This window comes from Cherax quadricarinatus, chromosome 53, assembly GCF_038502225.1.
Source record: "Cherax quadricarinatus isolate ZL_2023a chromosome 53, ASM3850222v1, whole genome shotgun sequence".
Taxonomy (NCBI): domain Eukaryota; kingdom Metazoa; phylum Arthropoda; class Malacostraca; order Decapoda; family Parastacidae; genus Cherax; species Cherax quadricarinatus.
In genome coordinates, this window is record NC_091344.1 from 9,472,272 (window position 1) to 9,480,571 (window position 8,300).

The window sequence follows — 8,300 nt, forward strand, 5'->3', positions numbered from 1 at the left end:
TTATTTGCTTCACCTTACTTTTTTCTATGTTCACTTGCAATTTTATTCTTTTATATATCCTCCCAAATTCGTCCACTAACCTCTGAAACTTCTCTTCAGAATCTTCCAAAAGCACAGTGCCATCAGCGAATAACTATTGTGACAACTCCCACTGTGTAAGATTCCTTATATTTTAATCTCACATCTCTTCCCAACACCTGAGTATTCACTTCTTTTACAACCCCACCGGCCGTCTCCTACTAATGCAGGGTGACCTAAAAGGAAAATTGAATGCTTTTCATTTATACATTTAATAATTTACACAGGAGAAAGGATTACTAGCCCCTTGCTCCCGGCATTATAGTTGCCTCTTACGACAGGCATTGCTTACGAAGAAAGCTATATATATATTTTTTATTTATATTTATTCATACTTTTTATTTATCTACTTATTTACTTCATTTACTTATTTACCACTCCTGTAGGGTGATCCGACAAAGAAGTAAACCCTTAATATTGTTACTCTTTCAATCACCGTCCTTCCAGAAGGACGTCTACGTCACAGTTCAGTTGATTATCCAAACTGCAGCATCCCGTCACTTCTTCATAATGCAGGACTCGAGTCCGTCTAACCGGTTTCCCTATATCCCTTCATAAATGTTACATTACACTCTAACAGCATGTCAAATCATAAAAATCATTTGCCTCCACTCACGCCCATCAAACATGGTCACACAAGCTTGCTGTATGTCGAAGCCCCTATCACTCGAAACATCATTAACCCCCCCTTCCTGCAACTTTCCTTTGGACGACCTCTACCCCACCTACCCTTCACCCCAGATTTATATGTTGTGCTAGTCATCCTATTTTTTTTCTTTCCTCTATAAATGCCTCAACCACCTCAACAATCCCTTCTCGACCGTCAAAGTAATACTTTCGGTGACTTCACACTTCCTCCTAATTTCCAGAATTCCCAATTCTTTGTCTAATGTTCACGCCATATATCACCCTCAAACACGACCTTATCTTCTTTTAAATATTGTTCCTCTGCAATCCTATTTCCTGTCTTAGCCATTATTTTTCAATAATTACTCGGTATACACTTTACGCAGTATACTCAGCTAATTTATTTCCTTATGATTGTTACATTCTCATTTATCCTCTCTTCACTCTTATACAAACAGATTATGCAGGCTCTCTGCCAGACCTTTTCCCCTTTCATGGATGGAGCTTATGTACTGATGACAGATGAGGTGGAGCAGTGGTAGGTGGAGTCACCAGTGGAGAGACCCGCTAGTGGAAGTAGGTCGTACCTATAGGCAAAGAATTCCGCTAAACTTGTCTAACCTACGGCCACTACCTACTTCCATTAGTAGGTTTTTCCACTAGTGACTCCGCCTACCACTGCTCCACCTCATCTGTCATCAGTACATAAGCTCCATGGACTAAACACAGCGACTCCAGGTTGAGGGACTAATTACCTCAGACTCCTCCTCATCTTCCACTTATCTCTGTATTGGACTGAAGAAGCCACTGGCTGGCGATACGTTTCTAGAATAAAGATACGAAAATGTTGCATAAATGTCTCATTTATCAACCTGTCGGTTTTTTAAACCATTTATTTCAGACCCTTCAATCACAGCAAGATGAAAATGGCTGAAAACTTAAAACTATTATTTTATCGACAATATTATAAATTTAATAATTTATATATTCATCAATATTGTTTTCAACGCACCGGCCGTCTCCCACAGAGGGAGGGTGACCTAAAAAGAAGGAAAGTTGAACATTATTACATATTTCTGAACTTAGTTTTCCAGTAAAATGCAATTTTAGTATCAGTTTGGATTAAAAATGTGATAATTTACGTATTTTAGCTATAAAACGATGTCTGTCAAAAAATACTTCAAACCACTATAAATCGTCGAAATTTGCTTATTTCTTATTTTTTTAATATTTCACATATTTTTAAAAAATAATTTAAAATATTCAATAATTATATATATTTTTAAAGACTTTTCATGTGTTTTTATTTTAAATATGTGAAATATTTAAAAACGCTATTTCATTGTATATTTCGACAATTCACTTCGGTTTTAAACATTTTCTGACAAACCTCATTTTTTCAGACAAAATATGCATATTTGCGACTTGAAAAAAAAATAGTATAATCTGGCTTATTTTTTTCCATAAAATGCAATTGTAGCAGAAAAGTTGCGACCACAAAAATATTCAACAAACACTTAAGAAAGAATTAGTAAATATAAGCAGTAGTGGGTATACCATCGAGGAAATCTCAGTATTTATTCTGAGAATCTTACGTCTTCCCCGGGAGGTGAACACCCGCTGGGTAAACACTGGCTGGATACCCAGTCACGACGACAAAGTAGACAGAGATGTCCACTATATATTTTCACAATATTTTCTTCACTGCGAGTATGCGATTCACTTACATGCTACACCAGGGCAAACTGAAGTCAACGAATTCCTGATGTATGTTCACCAACTGCATCATTTGACAAAAGAGGCAACAAAATTAATAATTGTAGTAATGGTGGAAATAGGTGGTTGTGTGAGTGGGTTTGTGGTAACTTCAGTAATTAAGATAGCAACAGTACTAATTAGTTAGAAGGTGTGGGGAGCCATTCTTTCCATCTACTTCTATATAGGCTATATTTTCCAATATGGTATGGGATATTGTCCACCTCTATTTCCATATCGGCATTGGCCGGAGGTAGTGGAGAATGGGGAGAGAACCTTTTGCTTTTCTGCTTGACTCATACACCTAGATAATATATGATAGTCTTAGAAGCCCTCTGTTTCCGTCTTTCCAAAGTACTTCCATGTACTCTCTCTCTCTCTCTCTCTCTCTCTCTCTCTCTCTCTCTCTCTCTCTCTCTCTCTCTCTCTCTCTCTCTCTCTCTCTCTCTCTCTCTCTCTCTCTCTCTCCCGATCTCGCTCTCTCTCTTTTTCTTACACAGGATTTGACAAGGTTAGGTTAAAGATCCCTAGCTTTATTGACAAGCTGTTTACAAGTCTGTGTGTGTCTGTCTGTCTGTCTGTCTGTCTCTCTCTCTCTCCTCTCTCTCTCTCTCTCTCTCTCTCTCTCTCTCTCTCTCTCTCTCTCTCTCTCTCTCTCTCTCTCTCTCTCTCTCTCTCTCTCTCTCTCTCTCTCTCTCTCTCTCGCAGACATGCTAGGAGTCTAGTAAATATACTGCAAAGATTTTAAACAAAATTACGTACATAGGACAGAGAGAAAGAGAGCTACAGATGCACATAAGCAAACGCAAGAGATCCATCACGAACCGACGAGAGAGTTCAGCCATATTTCAACAAACGATAAAAGACAATTACTCTCTACAGACAAGGAGCCATCATCAGGGGCAAAATAGAACAAGATACAAAAGGAATATTATAGAATCAATGTTTATTGATTCCATCTCTAAATCAACATACCCCAGAGCAGCTAAAACCTGATATTCTTCGGCAACTAAAACCTGAATATTCTTCGGCTTCATCCCTAAATCTTGAATGAACCACATAATATATCTCTCCGGCTAGCACAAGAAAATTTCTTACAATTTCTCCTGTCACCATCCGAGATACACGTTTAAGGTCGCACCTCATTTCAGTATCTGCTGAAGAGAATTTATGTGAGGGATCGAAATATATAACTCATATCTCGTGTTAATGTCTTCTATTAAGTGGGTTTTCTATTAACAATGACATGAGCTTATTACACACACACACACACACACACACACACACACATATATATATATATATATATATATATATATATATATATATATATATATATATATATATATATATATATATATATATATATATATATATATATATATATATATATATATATATATATATATATATATATATATATATATATATATATATATATATATATATATATATATATATATATATATATATATATATATATATATATATATATATATATATATATATATGTCGTGCCAAATATGTAAAACTGGTCAATTAGCATTGTCCTACCAACAATACCACCATTAAGATGACATTCTTCTTTGCAAATATACAGGGTCTAAAGCCAGCAACAAACAACAAAATACATTTCATCCGTGGACTGCTTGCAGAGGCCAAGGCAATGTTCGCGGCTTTCACTGAGACCCACATAAAGGATCACTTGGACAACGAAATATGGATCCCAGGTTACAACCTATACAGATGTGACAGAGTGAACAGGCAAAAGGGGGGGGATTGGCCTGTACATTGCAGAGTCACTTGTTTGCACAGAACTGCTTAATGCCTCAAATGATGTAGTGGAAGTTTTAGCAGTAAAGGTCGAGAACCAAAACCTAGTCATTGTGGTAGTCTACAAGCCTCCGGATGCAACATCCCAGCAATTCCAGGAACAGCTGTTAAAAATTGACCACTGTCTGGAAAATCTTCCAGCTCCTGCACCCAACATCTTGCTCCTGGGGGATTTCAACTTAAGGCACCTAAAATGGAGGAATATAGCAAATAATATTGTTGCAGTAATAACACCAGGAGGCAGCTCTGATGAAAACTCACACTCACGCGAGCTTTTAAATCTCTGCACAAAATTCAATTTAAACCAGCAAATAATAGAGCCTACTAGACTGGAGAATACACTAGACCTCATCTTCACTAACAATGATGATCTGATAAGAAATGTCACCATATCAAAAACAATATACTCAGATCACAACATAATTGAGGTTCAGACATGTATGCGTGGAGCCCCAGACCGACATAATGAGATTAGTCACGAGGGAGCATTCACCAAATTCAACTTCAATAACAAAAACATAAAGTGGGACCAAGTAAACCAAGTCCTAACCGATATAAGCTGGGAAGATATACTAAGCAACACAGACCCCAACTTATGCCTAGAACAGATTAACTCGGTGGCACTCGATGTATGCACAAGGCTTATTCCTCTAAGAAAAAGGAGGAGTAGATGTAAAATAGAAAGAGACAGGCGCTCCCTTTACAGGCGACGGAAAAGAATAACAGAGCGGCTAAAAGAGGTCAATATATCTGAAATGCGTAGGGAGACACTGGTCAGAGAAATAGCAAGCATCGAACTTAAGCTAAAAGAATCCTTTAGGAGTCAGGAATCGCGGGAAGAACTAAAAGCCATAAATGAAATCGAAAGAAACCCAAAGTATTTCTTCTCCTATGCCAAATCAAAATCGAGAACAACGTCCAGTATTGGGCCCCTACTTAAACAAGATGGGTCCTACACAGATGACAGCAAGGAAATGAGTGAGCTACTCAAGTCCCAATATGACTCAGTTTTTAGCAAGCCGCTAACCAGACTGAGAGTCGAAGATCAAAATGAATTTTTTATGAGAGAGCCACAAAATTTGATTAACACAAGCCTATCCGATGTTATCCTGACGCCAAATGACTTCGAACAGGCGATAAATGACATGCCCATGCACTCTGCCCCAGGGCCAGACTCATGGAACTCTGTGTTCATCAAGAACTGCAAGAAGCCCCTATCACGAGCCTTTTCCATCCTATGGAGAGGGAGCATGGACACGGGGGTCGTCCCACAGTTACTAAAAACAACAGACATAGCCCCACTCCACAAAGGGGGCAGTAAAGCAACAGCAAAGAACTACAGACCAATAGCACTAACATCCCATATCATAAAAATCTTTGAAAGGGTCCTAAGAAGCAAGATCACCACCCATCTAGAAACCCATCAGTTACACAACCCAGGGCAACATGGGTTTAGAACAGGTCGCTCCTGTCTGTCTCAACTATTGGATCACTACGACAAGGTCCTAAATGCACTAGAAGACAAAAAGAATGCAGATGTAATATATACAGACTTTGCAAAAGCCTTCGACAAGTGTGACCATGGCGTAATAGCGCACAAAATGCGTGCTAAAGGAATAACAGGAAAAGTCGGTCGATGGATCTATAATTTCCTCACTAACAGAACACAGAGAGTAGTCGTCAACAGAGTAAAGTCCGAGGCAGCTACGGTGAAAAGCTCTGTTCCACAAGGCACAGTACTCGCTCCCATCTTGTTCCTCATCCTCATATCCGACATAGACAAGGATGTCAGCCACAGCACCGTGTCTTCCTTTGCAGATGACACCCGAATCTGCATGACAGTGTCTTCCATTGCAGACACTGCAAGCTCCAGGCGGACATCAACCAAATCTTTCAGTGGGCTGCAGAAAACAATATGAAGTTCAACGATGAGAAATTTCAATTACTCAGATATGGTAAACATGAGGAAATTAAATCTTCATCAGAGTACAAAACAAATTCTGGCCACAAAATAGAGCGAAACACCAACGTCAAAGACCTGGGAGTGATCATGTCGGAGGATCTCACCTTCAAGGACCATAACATTGTATCAATCGCATCTGCTAGAAAAATGACAGGATGGATAATGAGAACCTTCAAAACTAGGGAGGCCAAGCCCATGATGACACTCTTCAGGTCACTTGTTCTATCTAGGCTGGAATATTGCTGCACACTAACAGCACCTTTCAAGGCAGGTGAAATTGCCGACCTAGAAAATGTACAGAGAACTTTCACGGCGCGCATAACGGAGATAAAACACCTCAATTACTGGGAGCGCTTGAGGTTCCTAAACCTGTATTCCCTGGAACGCAGGAGGGAGAGATACATGATTATATACACCTGGAAAATCCTAGAGGGACTAGTACCGAACTTGCACACGAAAATCACTCACTACGAAATCAAAAGACTTGGCAGACGATGCAACATCCCCCCAATGAAAAGCAGGGGTGTCACTAGCACGTTAAGAGACCATACAATAAGTGTCAGGGGCCCGAGACTGTTCAACTGCCTCCCAGCACACATAAGGGGGATTACCAACAGACCCCTGGCAGTCTTCAAGCTGGCACTGGACAAGCACCTAAAGTCAGTTCCTGATCAGCCGGGCTGTGGCTCGTACGTTGGTTTGCGTGCAGCCAGCAGCAACAGCCTGGTTGATCAGGCTCTGATCCACCAGGAGGCCTGGTCACAGACCGGGCCGCGGGGGCGTTGACCCCCGGAACTCTCTCCAGGTAAACTCCAGGTAATACCAAGATCGCAAGTTCTGCCTATTCGGCACGACACACACACACACACACACACACACACATATATATATATATATATATATATATATATATATATATATATATATATATATATATATATATATATATATATATATATATACATATATATATATGGGCTAGTAACCCCTTCTCCTGTATACATTTACTAAAAAAGAGAAGAAGAAAAACTTTATAAAACTGGGTTGTTTAAATGTGCGTGGATGTAGTGCGGATGACAAGAAACAGATGATTGCTGATGTTATGAATGAAAAGAAGTTGGATGTCCTGGCTCTAAGCGAAACAAAGCTGAAGGGGGTAGGAGAGTTTCAGTGGGGGGAAATAAATGGGATTAAATCTGGAGTATCTGAGAGAGTTAGAGCAAAGGAAGGGGTAGCAGTAATGTTAAATGATCAGTTATGGAAGGAGAAAAGAGAATATGAATGTGTAAATTCGAGAATTATGTGGATTAAAGTAAAGGTTGGATGCGAGAAGTGGGTCATAATAAGCGTGTATGCACCTGGAGAAGAGAGGAATGCAGAGGAGAGAGAGAGATTTTGGGAGATGTTAAGTGAATGTATAGGAGCCTTTGAACCAAGTGAGAGAGTAATTGTGGTAGGGGACCTGAATGCTAAAGTAGGAGAAACTTTTAGAGAGGGTGTGGTAGGTAAGTTTGGGGTGCCAGGTGTAAATGATAATGGGAGCCCATTGATTGAACTTTGTATAGAAAGGGGTTTAGTTATAGGTAATACATATTTTAAGAAAAAGAGGATAAATAAGTATACACGATATGATGTAGGGCGAAATGACAGTAGTTTGTTGGATTATGTATTGGTAGATAAAAGACTGTTGAGTAGACTTCAGGATGTACATGTTTATAGAGGGGCCACAGATATATCAGATCACTTTCTAGTTGTAGCTACACTGAGAATAAAAGGTAGATGGGATACAAGGAGAATAGAAGCATCAGGGAAGAGAGAGGTGAAGGTTTATAAACTAAAAGAGGAGGCAGTTAGGGTAAGATATAAACAGCTATTGGAGGATAGATGGGCTAATGAGAGCATAGGCAATGGGGTCGAAGAGGAATGGGGTAGGTTTAAAAATGTAGTGTTAGAGTGTTCAGCAGAAGTTTGTGGTTACAGGAAAGTGGGTGCAGGAGGGAAGAGGAGCGATTGGTGGAATGATGATGTAAAGAGAGTAGTAAGG